This window comes from Pseudorca crassidens, chromosome Y, assembly GCF_039906515.1.
Source record: "Pseudorca crassidens isolate mPseCra1 chromosome Y, mPseCra1.hap1, whole genome shotgun sequence".
Classification (NCBI taxonomy): domain Eukaryota; kingdom Metazoa; phylum Chordata; class Mammalia; order Artiodactyla; family Delphinidae; genus Pseudorca; species Pseudorca crassidens.
This window is the reverse complement of record NC_090318.1, coordinates 7088279-7105120: the sequence shown is the minus strand read 5'-3', so window position 1 is coordinate 7105120 and position 16842 is coordinate 7088279. Positions and strand designations below refer to the sequence as shown.

The following is a 16842-nucleotide window of genomic DNA, read 5'->3' as shown; positions in this document are numbered from 1 at the left end:
GGGCCTATCCATGTGATGGAATATTATTCAGCCTAAAAAGAGGAAAGAACTTCTGATTCGCTCTTCAACACAAATGGACTTTAAAAGTATTACACTGGCTGAAATACGGTGGACAACACAAGACAAATACTGTATGACTCCTCTTATATGAAATATCCACGATGGGCAGATTCCTAGAGACAGAAAATAGATGTGAGGTTACCAGGGCGGGGCTGGAAGAGGAGGTAGTGGAGAGGTATTGTTCTACTGTTACAGAGGGTCAGTGTGAGAAGATGAAAAAGTTCTGGAGATCTTGTACATCAACTATACCTTGGGACCTTCCTGGTGGTCCAGCGGTTAAGACTCTGCGCTTCCCATGCAGGGGCTGCGGGTTTGATCCCTGGTCAGGGAACTAAGATCCTACCTGCAGTGTGGTGCAGCCAAAGAATTTTTAAAAATTAAAAAAAAAAAAGGAAATAAATAAAAAAGATCTAAAACTATACCTCGAGGGGAAAAAGATGACTTATACGATTACCAAAAAAGAGAAAGTTCTCAAGATGGGTATCGGTAATGTTTGTACGACAATGTGAATGCCCTTAATGCCACTGAATTGATGTTAAAAATAGTTAAAATGGCAAATTGTATGTTACGTATGTCTTATCACATTTAAAAGACAAATAATGAGGGATGAGAACAGTGTTGGGTCATGAGGGCCTTGGTGATGAAAGCTACCGGGAGACAGGGTTTCCCAGGGCAGGCCCGAGGGAGGAGTGAGCCCAGTCCGTCCTCGGAGGCCACGCCCGCCTGAGTTCTCTGCCTCAGCACAGTGGCCAGGGGACAGAGGTGGTGGCGTGAAGGGAGGAATAGCCTCCAGTCCTTCTCCGTCTGCATGCTTTACTTCCCTCATTGCTGGTCATTAACCCCCGCCCCACCCCCTACCCCCGCCGTGTTCCTTCCCCACATGGCTGCTGTAACTAATTATCACAAGCTGAAAGTGCGTTAAAGCAACACACATTTCCGTTCTCACAGTGCATGGGCTGTTGGCAGGGCCGGGTCCTTCTTCAGGCTCTCAGGGGACTCTGTTTTTCTGCCTCTTCCAGGCTCTGGAGGCTGCCTGCTTTCCTAGGCTCCTGGCCCCCCTTTCTGTCTTCCAAGCCAGTTGTGTAACATCTTCACATCCTGGCTGACCTCTGCTTGCATCCGTACATCTCCTTTTCTGCCCCTGACTTTCTCACCTTCCTCTCACAAGGACCCTTGGGATCTACTGGGCCTGCGCGGATAATCCAGGATAAGCGGCCCATCTCCAGATCTGTGATTTATTCACCTCCCTTTTGCCACGTGAGGTCAGATTCACAGGCATTGAGGATTAGCATAGGAACATCTTTGGGGGCCTTTATTCTGCCTACCACACTCCTCCTCGTGCTCTACGCAAGCTCGTCCTCCTCCTACGGGTTCCGTCTCCCAAGCTGACTCATCATGCGAACCCCCTGCCCCAGTTTTGGACCATTCAAACCCCCCATTCCTGCAGCTCCTGGCTGATGTGCAAGCCCTATGCTAGGAGACAGAGCTATGCCTGCTTCCTGAAGGAGCCTTCCTCCCTGGCCGTCCATCTCACCTGATACGGAATCGTGGTACAGGTCGATCTGCAATTCCAGGTTGGATCACCCACCAAAGGTATTTCTCCAGGAAAACACCAGGTCCCATACGACTATTGCTAGGTCCTCAGGGAGAGTGTATCTATGGGAGGCTTTTGTTGTGTGGCCTGGGACAGCCCACCATTTTAGGACATTAATTTCATAGAAAAATGTTTCTTGTTCCAAGCAAATCACTTAACAAAACGCAGTGTTGGAAGCCAGCCTGGGTGTGTAAGAACGCTCTGCTGACATTTAGTATCATACAACCAAACATCTGAAGCAAATAAATAAGATAGCTAAGCAAATATAAAATGTAAGAAGAAGGGGGGTTGGAAAGTTAAAGACAGCAGGAGAATACTGCAGGAGCTTCACATCCACCGAGAGAAGCAGGGTATGCATCAAACAGACAGACAGCTCAGAACTGCAAACGGTTCAATGGAGCAAGCGTCGCCTCTGACTTGCCCGGTCCTGACTTCTTTATGAGACGTAACCCAAGACGCCAAGCTCTCCAGAGTCGACTGTAGGTTACCCGTTCTCCTAGCGGCTGGCTGACGCAGGACTGTGGTCCACTCTCCCTTGCCAAGCTGTGAGGCATACACTTAGTCCCTAGCTGTCCTCCACTCCCTTCTGGGAGCCTGGCCTCTCCCTGGGGCTGACAGCACCATGTCCTGCTTCCCCCCAGCTTAAAACCATGTGTTCTCTGCTGCCTCTGCTCTGTCCAAGCAGGCAGCCTCTCACATTCCAGAACCTTCCGACACCTTTTCCCTCCATCTTCAAAACTCGCCTGCTCTTGTATTAGTCCTTTGCTAATGGACTGAAAAAAAAATCAGCATGACAGGGTCCACCTGGGTAGGAAACGGGGTTTCCTGAACCGGACAATTTGAAGAGCGTTTCACACAGCGCGGGGCATGGCCTGGGGCAGGGCTCCTCAAGCTGGACCCCATGTATCTCCCACAGAGAGATGCCTGAACGCCTCACTTGATCCCTTCCGGGATGGAGGCAGGGTTTGCCAGACTCAGCCCTACTGACGTCATGGGTGGGGCCATGCTCTGCGGTGGAGGCCGTCCTGAGCATGGGGAGACGTTTAGCAGCATGAGACCCCAGAGCCCGCGGGTGACCTTTACATTGTGAGGATCTACCCAAAACTGCTGCTGCCTTCAGGTGCAGGGCCAGCCTTGAGCAGCAACACATTCTCCACCAGCTGTGGCTTCCCCTCGCTGCACGCCTCCAGCGAGGTGAGCAGAAAACAAGCGGCGTCGCAGCTCGCGTGTTAGGGGTTGAATTGTGCCTCCCCCCCCGCCAACAGACACGTGGCAGTTCCAAGCTCTGGTTCTCACGAATGTCCTCTTAGCTGGAAATCGGGTCTTTGCAGACATCATTAGTTAGCAGGAGGCCCTACTGGATCAAGGAGGGCACTGACGCAGTATGACGGATGTCCTTGTGAGGAGAGACGATGACACACAGAGACAGACGTGCACGGAGGGACAAGGACATGAGGACACCCAGGCAGAAGCCCATGTGATGACAGAGGTTGGACGGATGCGTCCCCAAGCCGAGCGACACCAAGGATTGCCAGCAGCACCCGAAGCCAAGAGAAAGGCAGGAAATGGATTTCCCCCAAGGCCCTCAGAGGGCACAGCTCTGCCACGACACCTTGATTTCAGACTTCCGGCCTCAAGAGCTGGGGAAGAATCGATTTCTGTTGTTTCAAGTCACCCGGTCTGTGGTACCAGTTATGGCAGCCCTAGGAAACGAATATAGCATCCCGCCCCTATTTCTGTGGATGGTACAGAATGTGGTTGCACAGGTGTCTCTGGCACACTCTTCCTGGGTCTCCCTCTCCTGTGAACTAAACACTCAAGCTTGTTGGCCTGGCCTCACGGCGGAAGCAGAGGGATGCTGGAGACCGGGGCTCAGAGGCCCACGTGGCACTTGAGAGGTCAGGGTTCTCAGCGAGTCCCTCAAACTTCAGGATGCCTTATTTCCTGCACCTGAAGCATGGGTACACTAATACTTCACAATCAAGTTGTGAGGAACGTCTAGTGCCGTGGCCACCAGAATTCGAGCCCCAGGGGACCACTCCCAGCCCCCTCCCACTGCCGGCGGGAGCTCTAATTCAGCCCAGGTGGAGGGCAACTCTGGCACTGCTGAGAAAGCACCTTCATGCTAACATTGCCGGGGAACAGGAGGAAGGGTGGGAGAAGCAGTCTCGTGGGCAAAGGTACTGGGGTACAGAATGTAGGTGCCAATCCTGCAAACAGGTATTTACACATCCACGCAGCTGACCCTGAGGGCAGCTCCTGTCCCAGGTGCTGGGATGCTCCAGCGAAAGGAGTGGAGGGAGATGGATCCCACCCCAAGGGACTTACCCTCTGGGTTGGGGGGAGGGGCTTCCAGCCAAGGCTTTGCTGCCCACCTTTGCCAGGCCTCGCTGTGTGCCGGGTGCCGAGGCGGGTTATGTCTCAGCCATCTGGGTGCAGGGCAGGGAGCAAACAGACATGAGAGCTTCCATCTCTTGCTGGGAGACGTTCATCCCACGCACTTTGCGGTTCCCGATGGCAGCGCCTGTGCTCATTCTGAAAGGATGGGTCAGGAACCAAATGACAGTGAGTCTGATTATTTGGGAGGTTGCCATAAATTCACAGGTAAGTTCCGAACGTAAAATATTTGAAGGGCTTTATTATTTTAAGAACATAGAATAGCCTGGTTTATGTTAATAAATTGTCATCTTAAGGATGTCCTTGGAGGGCTTGCCTTGATGAACAAATGAGGATGATTCATAATTAGCGTGCACTTTTTCGGGAGCATGGGGAAAACTATCGCAGTGAAATTAAGTACTAATTACCATGGTAGAACCCAGGAATATTTCTGGAATATCCAAGGTCACATGCTAAAAATATCACACCACAATAAGGGAAAACCCAATTTCAAGTTATCTAATATTTATTACATGCATGAAAAACAATTTATTAGTTGTGTTAAAGAGAGAAGCACGAGCAGATGGTACCATTTAATTTACCGGAGCTATATTTTAATAGACTTTTGAAGACACTTGTCCTGAATTAGTTAATTATTCCTACGTAGTTATTACTGAAAAATCATATTAAACCTCAAAAGCCACATTCCTGTATTCATTCATTTTCCTGACGATTAATTCAAAGGTAATTGCGTTGCCACCAGCATACGAGCTCCTCACAGCTCATGTACAGATTTGCAATTTCCACTTCTTTTTCTCAGACTAGAATATATATCCCTGACCCTTCACTGTCTCCCAAAACTGGAGGCTTTATCTCACAAGTCTCTGCTTCCGAGTTTGGAATATTTATGTATCCTGTCGATGCTATCTTTAGGAAATTTCCAGCAAGGTTTTGCTTGTTGATTCAGAAAACCTTTTTTCTCTTTTAGCAGTCTCTCCACCTAGGGTTGCTTCTGAAGTAAGAGCTCCAATAGCTCTGAACTGTTGGAGTGCAAGACGCGTAGGATTTTAAGAGGTGAGATCATAATTATACATTCCCAGGTCCGTGTGACTGCAAGAGCCTCAGGGGAAACCACGACTGGGCAAACACAGATGTAACAACACAGCCAAAAAAAAAAAAATAAAATAAAAGGCAGGATGCTTGCATTACCCAAGGACGTGATAGCTAGACAATGGTCCTGAAAACAAAAGACCAGCTATTATTACTACATGTATGAAATAGCATGTGGCTGTTATACAGGCGTAAACAAGCATCATAGCTCCATGATCTGAAAAACAGATGAATCCAGTCTCTGCAATGTTTACTCGATTACAGTGATTAGCCAGCCTTTTCTTCACAGAGTGGAGGTTCACTCTGGCCCAGCTTCTGTCAAAACCATCACATAAGGCAAATTATTGGAGCCCAAATTTATTAGATCTTATTAATTATGAGCTTGCTGGTTCCTAGCAGGACACATACAGGGGATTTGAGGCTCACCAACATGTTGAAAACTCTGGAAGTCGGAAAGTTGACTAAGGCAGAAAGGAAAGGTAGAGTAAACGGTCATCGTTGGAAACAGTAGGGAGCCTAACCCGGCTGGAACGTGCTTAAGTGGGAGTTTCATATTCAAAGGTACGACTAGCCGGTGAGCCATGCCCTCTGTCTCTAGCTGGCTCTCTCCGGCAGTGAGGGTGGATGAGGGGACCAGACTCGGTGAAACCGGAAAGGGTCAGCATGGAAGCCCCAGGGAGCACGTGGAACTCAGCACTCGCTCGGAGCGCCGCCTCGGCTCTGGATTTAAACCCATTCTGCAAAATTCAGTTCAAAGCCCACAGGCTTTGTTTCCAGAGCAGACCATTTCATGGCGAAACACCCAAACACTTCCTGCGCTCCGCCTAACTGTGCAGAAACCCCATGGAGACGGGGAGCCACCAGCAGTGGCTGAGAGCTTGGAGTGTGGAGCCACTGCCTGGGGACACACCTCAACCATACACTGACCCTCTCTGGGCCTCGGCATTCCCATCCTTAGAATGGGGACAGGGCTGTTATGAGGATTAAATGAGGGCATATTTGCAGAAGGGTTTAGAACAGTGGCAGGCTGAGAATAAGCGCTATGTAAATGATGTAAACGTTTGACAAGCAAAGCAGGAGGCTTGCTCTCTTCTGTAGTTTGAAGATGACAGATACAAGTGCGGAATCTTTTGCCACCCTGGTGGGCACCTCTGGGTCTTGACTGTCATGGGGACTGGGGGAGGAAGAGGAGAGAGAGAGAGGGAGACAGAGAGAGAAGGGGAAGGAGAGTAGCCCTGTCCTGTATTCCTTCCTCCTGCCCTCCGCCCTTCTGCCCGCCATCCAACCTGAGACCCACTGGGCAGGGGCTGGCCCTCTGCTGGCCGTGTACCCAGTTTCCCTTATGCCTGTTACCCAGTAAGGCCCGAAGAGTCACTTCTTCCAGGAATTGTTGGCTCTTTCACAGAAAACGTTGCAAACCTGAACAATCCTCCAGGACTCCAAGAACACATCTCGGATGTCGGGCCCTGGGGCAGAGGCTAGAGAAGCCCTGGGGCAGTGACATGACCTGTTGTGAGATGGCCACCTACCAGGAAGGCTGGCCAGCTTTGTATCCACAAAGACCCTCTTATTCACCCAAATACTTGAGCACTGGGCTGACTGGACGTATCAGGTCCGAATCAAGTGGGCTGTGAGTGTGCTATACACACCTGATTTCAAAGACTTCCCCAAGGTGAAACCTCTCATTGATCATTTTTATATTGATTACAGGTTGAAACCATTACATTTTTGATATACTGGATAAATAAAATATATTCTTAAAATTAACGTCACATCTTTCTTTTTCACCTTTTAAATTGCAGCTATTAGACCACTGACTTTGGGACACCTGTTCTATTTCTAGGGGTGAAAAGGTTCTGCGGAGGAAAACAAGTCATCTCTGATGAGGCTGAACAAGAGTCCAAGGGCAGTAGGATCCTTAGGGCAGTAGGAGCAGAAGGAAAGCAGAGAACATTCTGAGGACGTTTCCAATGCAGGTAGAACCAGGGGGCTCTCCCTCAGGTAGAACCAGGGGGTCGAGGGAGCAGGTTCCGCCTACTGCAAAGACAGCAACGGTACGCACCTCACCTGCACACTCTCTTTGGAAGCTCCTGGAGAATGTGTTTCTGAAACACGAAGTAGTAAACCGAGAACGGGGAACACAAGGAGACCAGGAGGCGAGAGCCAGTGCAGGCGAGAGGGTGGGGTGTTTGAGCACAAGCCGTGTGCTGGTTTCCAGATCAAATCAGTGCGTTGCAGAGCAGGCAGGAGAAGGGGCGGTCTCTGCATGGGGAAAACGAGGACAGTTAGGTTACTTAATGTGTCTGAGCATTTGGGGGAGTCATCAGTGGACAGTGCAAAGCACGTAGGAAAAACTGGCATACATCCCTAGAAAACTAAGCAATGGCATGCGACAGGTTTTAATTCCAGAAAATATTCAGAGCTCAACAAGAAAGGAAATGTAATCATAGCTTGTCACTTGGATTAGCAGAGAACATAGGAAGCCATAATAATACAAAGACTAGGGACTTCCCTCACGGTGCAGTGGTCCCCAACGCAGGGGACATGGGTTCGAGCCCTGGTACGGGAAGATCCCACATGCCGCGGAGCAGCTAAGCCCGGGCGCCACAACTACTGAGCCCGTGTGCCACAGCTACTGAAGCCCACATGCCTAGAGCCCATGCTCCACAACAAGAGAAGCCACCACAATGAGAAGCCCGCGCACCGCAACAAAGAGTAGCCCCCGCGCACCGCAACTAGCGAAAGCCCACATGCAGCAACGAAGACTGAATGCAGCCAAAAATAAATAAATAAATACATTTACAAAAAAGTAATACAAAGACTTTTTTTTTTTTTTTTTTTGCGGTAGGCGGGCCTCTCACTGTTGTGGCCTCTCCCGTTGCGGAGCACAGGCTCCGGACGCGCAGGCTCAGCGGCCATGGTTCACAAGCCCAGCCGCTCCGCGGCATGTGGGATCTTCCTGGACCGGGGCACGAACCCGCGTCCCCTGCATCGGCAGGCAGACTCTCAACCACTGCACCACCAGGGAAGCCCCCAAAGACTTTTTTTAAAGAAAAATTATTTATTTATTTATTTTTGTCTGTGTTGGGTCTTCGTTTCTGTGCGAGGGCTTTCTCTAGTTGCGGTAAGCGGGGGCCACTCTTCATCGCGGTGCGCGGGCCTCTCACTGTCGCGGCCTCTCTTGTTGCGGAGCAAAGGCTCCAGACGCGCAGGCTCAGTATTTGTGGCTCACGGGCCCAGTTGCTCCGCGGCATGTGGGATCTTCCCGGACCAGGGCTCGAACCCGTGTCCCCTGCATTGGCAGGCGGATTCTCAACCACTGCGCCACCAGGGAAGCCCAATACAAAGACTATTTAAACAAAAATCATAACATCTAAGTTGAGGGGCTGGAGGGAGTTAAACTGGGGTGGTTGAACCAGCCAAATCCCCAGGTACCATCATAGAAGTTGACTGAAATGAAGAAATCAAGAAATAACAGCAGGTGCATATTATCAGTACTTAGAAATATGGAGAGAAATTCTAGAAGAAACAGGTAGGAATGGAAAGTTGTTGCTTGGGGTGGGTGAATGGGATGGGGGTGAGGAGAGATGGAGCGGGGCATTGAGAGTTAGTCGTTCTGACTGAATTACATGCAAGCTTTAGTTTGATTTAATACTTTTTTTTTTTTCAAGTACAAGGAGATTCCTTGCCAGCTGAGCTTCCTTGTATGAAATGAAGTGTCACCAGAATTTGAGTCTTTATGGTGTGATTTTCCTCATACAACATAAAGGAGCAAGTTTCAAAAGTATGCTACCCTTGGGCTTCCCTGGTGGCGCAGTGGTTAAGAATCCACCTACCAATGCAGGGGACAAGGGTTCAAGCCCTGGTCCGGGAAGATCCCACATGTCACGGAGCAGCTAAGCCCGTGCGCCACAACTACTGAGCCTGCGCTCTAGAGCCCACGAGCCACAACTACTGAAGCCCGCACGCCTAGAGCCCGTGCTCCGCGACAAGAGAAGCCACCACAATGAGAAGGCCGTGCACTGCAACGAAGAGTAGCCCCGGCTCGTCACAGCTAGAGAAAGCCCGTGTGCAGCAACGAAGACCCAACGCAGCCAAAAAAAAAAAAAAAGCTACCCTTGCAAACAAATTTCCCAAGCCAGTGGGTTAAGAGCATCCTAAGTGAGTCCGCCCAGCCCTCCGCTCACTCCTGTCCTCTCCACTTGGAGGCTGACCCAGGAGTCTGCCCCTCGCCACCAAGACAGCGAGATTCTCCTTTCCATCCACTCAGCTCCTCCTGTCTGCATTCTTCTCAGAATCTTTCCTCCTCCTGCTACTCCCCAGCTATTTAGGCCATCGTACCCAATTTTAGAGACTGAGGAGAAGACACTGATGCGTACTTTGGCTAGCATTTGTTAAAAATAAAATGTTGGCATGCATATTTTAACAGGAAACAGTTTGGATCTGAAAATAGACACAGAAATGGGGAAGACACACCAAGGGACCTCTTTTCTCTCCTACTTAGTTCATCAACTCAAGAAAACGTGTTGTTCACGGCAGCTACTGCTCTACCTAACTGCATCATCTTTTCCCCCAGCTACACGTTCAGAGAAAGTGTTCGCGCTACTTGGATTTCACAGCGGACCGTCGGCGAGGCGGCAGCGGTACACAGAGTCCTTGCTCTCTGCTTTCTGGGGAAGGAATGAGATTGGGCCTGAATGGCGATGAAAACAGGGCCCTCAGTAAGTCTCTGCCCACCTGGGTTGGGAAGTGGAGACTGGGGTGTGCTGCTCTGGCCGCGCCCTGCCTAAGCAGGGCCCCCTTGCCAGACTTTGGTGGGGGAGGCTGGTCCTCTTCCCCCTTCTCCAGGAGCGTGGGACACTCTCTCCTTCCGGCCAGAAGCAAGTCACTGAAACTAGCCTTCTTACTCAACATTGTTTTTCCCCCGGAGCATAAAAATCACTGCTTCATTTCTACTGTGGGCAATGGAAACCAACAATGCAAACAAGACGTAGTGAAAAATTAACCTTGTGGGTAGTACCTGCTTTTTTTTTCTACCTACTCATCATCAAAGAGGAGCTGGTTTCAAAATGACCCAAAGCAAATGTGACTTGGGGAGGGGGGGGTTGGGGGGCCGTTGGGCCAGTCTTAACAGATGTCCTGTTCCCAAGCCTCAAGTCTCAGATCCGAGTCCAAGGTGGAGAAACTGGCAAGGAAACACTGCTCCCCATACAAATGTGGGTTTTCTTGAGCGATGCTTACTTCCAGCAGGTGCTGCAAAGGAATCCCACGGGACCCTGCGGTACATTATCCACGTCTGGGAGGAGATCTTGTTCACATGAGCCTGCCGCGTGAAAGCCTGCACTGTTTTCTAGACTTCTTCGGCCCTTGACAGATATCTCTTAGAGACTCTTTTTCTTTTGCTTTCTTTTTCTTTTTTGGCCGCGTTGCACGGCCTGTGGAATCTTAGTTCCCCAGCAAGGGACTGAACCTGTGCCCCCTGCATTGGGAGTGTGGAGTCTTAACCACTGGACTGCCAGGGAAGTCCCTCTTTTGCTTTCTTAAAGCCAGATCTTGAACCAGCTCTTACGGAACCAAGCGTGGGTCCCATCGCCTGCGCACAGTAAAGCCAGTCTATTGACCAGCGGCTGTGGTGAAGGAATGTGCAGCCTTCATTGCAGGCACCGTACAAGGAGTCCAGGGCAGCTACTGCTCAAAAAGCCCGAATTCCCAAATGGGTTTCAGAAAAGCGTTTTTAAAGCCCAGGTGAGGGAGGCAGGTGGCAGGGTGTGCGATCAGCTTGTACCCAGTTCCCGGATTGGCTGATGGTGAGGTAACAGGGCGTGCCACGTGGGTTAACACGATCAATCCTTAGGCTCTAGTAGGCCTAGTAGCCAAGCAGCTAGCTCTTCCATTTGGTGGGGGCTTAGCATCTGTAATACAACTCAGGAATGTGCATCAAGCCCTGTTATCCAGGTACTTCAGAGAGGAGCTACAGAGTGAATGAATTTGGGGGAGGGGTCTGTCCCAGGAAGGACCCAGAGGGTCCTGCTCGGTTTGCAGAGAAAGTTTGTCTTCAGCCCCTCCTCGCCCCATAGGAAAAACTTATTTCTAATCTAGATTGCTTGCATAAACAGAAGAGACTGAATAACAGTCACTGAAGCCAGGGTGTTCCATGCCTTTGGGGGCTAACGGTACATCTCGTCAGGAACCATGGTGCACACACATGGTTTGCTCTGGAACTGGAATAGGGGGACAAACGTAAAATCATTCAATGTTTGCTGGATCCCGCTCTGCAAATCTGGACAGCAGCAGTCACCCCTGGGCATTGATCACAGAGAAATGAAAACTGAGGTTCACACAGACACTGGCCCACAGCCGCCAAATACGTAAGCGCCCAAAACTGGTATCAGTCTGGACGCCCTTCAGTGCAGACATACTATTTATTGATACGCACAACAACTTGGAAGAATCTCCAGGGAATTATGCAGACTGTACAAAGCCAATCTCAAAAGGTCACATATTTTATGACTGCATTGCAGGACTTCCTCAATATAACAACAGTATAGAGATGGAAACCAGATCGTTGGCTGCCAGGGGCTGGGGAAGAAGGGGGATGTGAGAGTAAAGAGATGACATGGGGATTTCCCTCGTGGCGATGGAAGAGTTCTGTGTCTTGAGAGTGGCGGTGTCATACAAATCTAAAAGCGGTACAACTTCATACAGTTACACACAATGACACACCCATTTCATGAGTGGCACAAAAAAATGTGAAATCCGAGTAAGGACTGTAGGCTAGTTCATCGTATTGTGGCTTTGTCGATTTCCTAGCTTTGATAACCTGCCATGGTTTTATGCAAGATGCTGCCATTGGGGAAAAAAGGGTGATGGGAACAAGAGACTCCTTTGCATTATTCTTGCACCCTCCTGTGAATCTATAATTAGCTCAAAATACAAGTTATTTGGTGGAAAAAATATTGGCTCCTAGGAAATCCTCCGTGAGATCTGCTGGATTAGTTCATTCACACACCTGGTGACGAGTTTGCCTGGAATGGATCACGTGTTCTGCGCCTTCCAGCTTCTTATCAGGCAAGTAACAATACTTAGCCGGCAATATTAAAAGAAGCGAGTGCCTCAAGTAGCTTTGTCTAAAAATCACATTTTCTCTATGAATCCACAATTACAGAGAAAGACACAAGCCGAACACACAATTATTCAGTCTCGGTCTGCTAATGGGTAGGGGCATTCGCGTTAAGATCGTTTTTTCTTTTTTAAAAAAATTAATTAATTAATTAATCTTTGGCTGCTTCGGGTCTTTGCTGCTGAGCGTGGTCTTTCTCTAGATTCAGCGAGCGGGGGCTACTGTTCGTTGTGGTGCGAGGGCTTCTCATTGCGGTGGCTTCTTTCGTTGCGGAGCACGGGCTCTAGGTGCGTGGGCTTCAGTAGTTGTGGAGCACAGGCTCAGTAGTTGTGGCGCACGGGCTTAGTTGCTCCACGGCATGTGGCATCTTCCCGGACGAGGGCTCGAACCCGTTTCCCCTGCATTGGCAGGCGGATTCTTAACCACCGCGCCACCAGGGAAGCCCACGTTCAGATCGTTTCTGCGTTTTCTGTCTGCACCCTCCCTCTTCTGAAGCACGCGGTCCACTGTGGGGCTGACTGTGCCCGACCTCACACCTGTCGCAGCCTCCGTGGCTCCTTCCTCCCCGACCCAGCAGCAGCAAGTTCAGACGCTCGCTCTATTGCATCTGAATTCTAAAGTGGTAGCATGCCCCGCTTTCTTCTCTCTGACGGTGTGGCCAGAGATGCGTCTTGGGAACTCTCACTGAATAATTAATTTTCAGTTTTAAATAATTCACTAGTCCTGGCCTGCATAATTGCTGGGGACCAAAGAATTAATTAGTTGGTTGGTTTTCCTCTTCCCCGCTTTGCTTGGTGGGAGGGCCAGGCATTGCTGACTGGAACATAACCAAGCAGCCTCTAACTAGGCCATTATCTCAACAATATCTGAGCACCTAATGGTGAAAGGATAGTAATGGTCAGTGATCCTGCTGGGGCATAAAGCAGAGATTTTGCTTTCAACTGAAGCCCACAGTCCCTTCCCTGGCAGCCCACTCATCACTCCTGGATTATTTCTCGCAGGGAGGCCCAGGCCAACTATAGGTGAGTAAAACGAAAACGTGATCGCAAACCCTCAGTTTACAACAAGGGCTGGCAAACTGTAGCCCACGGGTCAAGTAAGGTGTACGATTTTTGCAAGTAAGGTTTTATTGGCACGCACCCACTCCCGTTCATGAACAGAGTGTCTCTGACTGCTTTCAGCCTCAATGGCAGTGTTGAGTGGTTGTGACAGAGACCGAATGGAAGGCAAAGTCTAAAATACCTATTCTCTGGCCCCTTGCAGACAAGTCTGCCGACTCCTGGTTCAGAAGGCCGTTGAAGCCCTCTGTCTCTCCTGAGTTTACAACAGCTGTGTTAGGACTTGACACTGGATCTTCGGGTTTGAACAGGGTCTCCTCTCACCTTATCAAGGGGACGGAGGGAGGAGAAGTAGAGACAGGAAGCAAGAACCGCGGATAATCCCTGACTGGGGATTATTTGAGATGAGGACCTCGGTTCTTGGGCAGGGAGGTGGGGGGGGTGGGGGGCAGAGGATGAGAGGCCATGCACACTCGGAGATGTAAAGCAGTGGCCATGGTCCCTAGCATGTAGTAAATAGCTGGGCTCTTTGGTTGATGTTATCGTTATAATGACTGTTTCCCCAAGATAAATTTTATCTTTCAGTGATGAGTTTATCAGATAAACTACAGTTTTCTCTGTATGTATCGTTTGAACTAGAAATGACAATCCTAACCACTTGTGGAACCGGAAAAGCTCGATCCGGGTCAGCATGGCCTTAGAAACGGGTAAGATGCCTGAAGGGCAGTCTAGCTTTTTGAACTGGTTGATGCCTGTCTCTCCAGAGGGACTTAGGCCCTGTCTCCATCAGCAGAAAGCTGGCATGCTTTGGGATAAACACAGCTATGGAAAAAAGGGAAATATTTACAATGCAAACTCTATATTGTCTCCAATAGCAAGCCATGCAGGTGTATTATTAAAAGCGAGAGAAGTGTGAAAAGAGCAGAATAATTTCTGAGATGCTTTTGCCCCGATGACCTGGGGCTTCATCTTCGCCTCCCCTGCCTTTCCTCATCCCCAGACGCTCGTCACCATGCCTCGACTTCTTTCCGGTATGACCACCGCCTGTTGCTTTCCTCCCATCACTCACTACTCCCGCACTCTCATTTTCCTCCTGAATTAAAAGATCTTACCTGGTCTCCCCAACTCCAGTCTTGTCACCCCCTATTCACAGTCACACTGATCTTCCCAAAACAAACTGCATGGTACCACACGCCCTCTCAAAGAAACCGTGGTGATGCACGCGTAACAAAACTGACGGCTAGTGACACCAGTACATGCATGATGTTGTGCCACCTTCAGCTCTCTAGTTCCAGAACACCTCCATCACCCCCAAAGGCAGCTCTGCACCCCCTGAGCAGCCTCTCCCCATTCCCCCCCAACCCGAAGCCCCTGGCAACCACGTACTCGCTTTCTGTCTCTTTGGAGTTGCCACATCTGGGTAGTTCAGTTAAGTGGAATCACACAATATGCTTTTGTCTGGCTTCTTTGACTTAGCACAGTATTTCCAAGGTTCATCCACACTGTAGCATGTATCAGTTCTTCACTCTTTTTTTATACTGGAATAATATTCCATTATAATACCACACTTCAGTTATCCATTCACCTGTTGGTGGACATTTGGGGTGTTTCCAATTTGGGGCTACTGTAAATAGTGTTGCTGTGAACCTTTGTGTGCACATGCTTGTTTGAGCGCCTGTGTTCAGTTCTTTGGGGTACATACCCAGGAGAAGAATTGCTGGGTCATATGAGAATTTCATATTTAACTTACCGAGGAACCATCAAAACATTTTCCACTGCGGCCACACCATTTTACATCTCCACTCACGTCCCTTCATAAATCCAAAAAAAATGGCTTCCCGTTGTCCTGCGAGTAACATGCCCATTTTTGACATGACAAGCTTTTCAAGATCTGGTCCCTGCCTCCCTGTTCTGCTCCACACGTGGTATCCTTCGCTTACCATGCTCATTCTCACCACTCTCTCTCATCTGTCCTACAGGCTCATGACTCAGCCTGGAACCCTCCCGCCTTGCCACCTGCTTCGGCAGTTCACCCTCCTAGATGTTCTCTACGAAGCCCTCAAGTCCTAGATAGGTGCTTTCTGACCACGGTCCTCACTGCACTGTCCTGAAGTTCCTTTCTAGTTGGCGACTTTCACCCACTAAATATTGAACAGTATCCTCCATGAAGGCTGGGGTAACCTCTGTCCTGTTCATGACCTTATACTCAATCCTCAGTGCAGAATTAAGGCTTAATAAATATCTGAATGGATTAAATTCCAACCATCACCCATGACAAACTCAAGACCGTCAAAGATGGTTAAGGGGCTGGACACGTTTAATCCTGGATAGTAGTGGCCTGGTTTCTGGTCTTCAATCCCCTCTCCCACATCATTTCAATTTATTCATTATCATCACATGTCCCAGTGGCTCTTAACCTTACGATGGGGTACTTGAACAAGCTGCCTCTGTGATACAAATTAGTTAGCCAAAATCATTATTGTTTAGCGAAACAAGTGTTGTTCAACATTTGCCTGCAAAGGAAACTTTTAAAAAGAAGTTATTTGGGGGCTTCCCTGGGGGCCCAGTGGTTAAGAATCCGCCTGTCAACGCAGGGGACAAGGGTTCGAGCCCTGGTCCGGGAAGATCCCACAGGCCGCGGAGCAACTCAGCCCATGAGCCACAACTACTGAGCCCGCCTGCCGCAACTACTGAAGCCCGCGTGCCTAGAACCCGTGCTCCGTAACAAGAGAAGCCACCGCGATGAGAAGCCCGCGCACCGCAAGCAAGGGTAGCCCCCGCTCGCCGCAACTAGAGAAAGCCGGCGTGCAGCAACAAAGACCCAACACAGCCAAAAATAAATAAATAAATAAAAAAGAAGTTATTTGGGCTGCAGTGAAATGCCATGTCCTGGTATGGCTCAGTTATTGACCACACTGAAGGAGGGCAAGGATGTTGAACCACCAGAATTCGCACACAGTGATGGTGGGAATTTAAAATAACACAAGTGCTTCGGAAAAACGACTGGCATTTTGTTAAGAAGTTTAGAACGTATCAGTTCTATGCCTAGCAACTTTACTCATAGGTAGCTACCTAAGATAAATTAAAAGGTATGTCTACAACAGCCTAGTGCAAGAATGTTCATAGCACAGTATGGAGGTTCCTTCAAAAACTAAAAATAGAACTACCATATGACCCAGCAAACCCACTACAGGGCATATACCCTGAGAAAACCGCAATTCAAAAAGAGTCATGTACCACAACGTCCATTGCAGCACTATTTACAATAGCCAGGACATGGAAGCAACCTAAGTGTCCATCATCGGATGAATGGATAAAGAAGATGTGGCACATACATACAATGGAATATTACTCAGCCCTAAAAAGAAACGAAATTGAGATATTTGTAGTGAGGTGGATGGACCTAGAGTCTGTCATACAGAGTGAAGTCAGAAAGAGAAAAACAAAAACCATACGCTAACACACATATATGGAATCTAAAAAAAAAAAAAGTTCTGAAGAAACTAGGGGCAGGACAGGAATAA

At 49.2% G+C, this 16842-nt stretch overlaps 1 long non-coding RNA gene across 3 annotated transcripts in view; it reads right to left on the bottom strand.

Moving 5' to 3' along the window:
* The window catches only part of LOC137217808 (uncharacterized), a 66110-nt gene that overhangs the window by 13408 nt on the left and 35860 nt on the right, over positions 1–16842 (bottom strand). For 2 of the 3 annotated variants that reach the window (XR_010940263.1, XR_010940261.1), the window contains exons 3-4: positions 7203–7402; positions 3983–4189 (exon numbers count right to left, since the gene is read on the bottom strand). This is a non-coding gene — a long non-coding RNA (uncharacterized lncRNA). The remainder of the gene's footprint in view (positions 1–3982; positions 4190–7202; positions 7403–16842) is intronic. The other variant, XR_010940262.1, reaches the window with a different exon arrangement.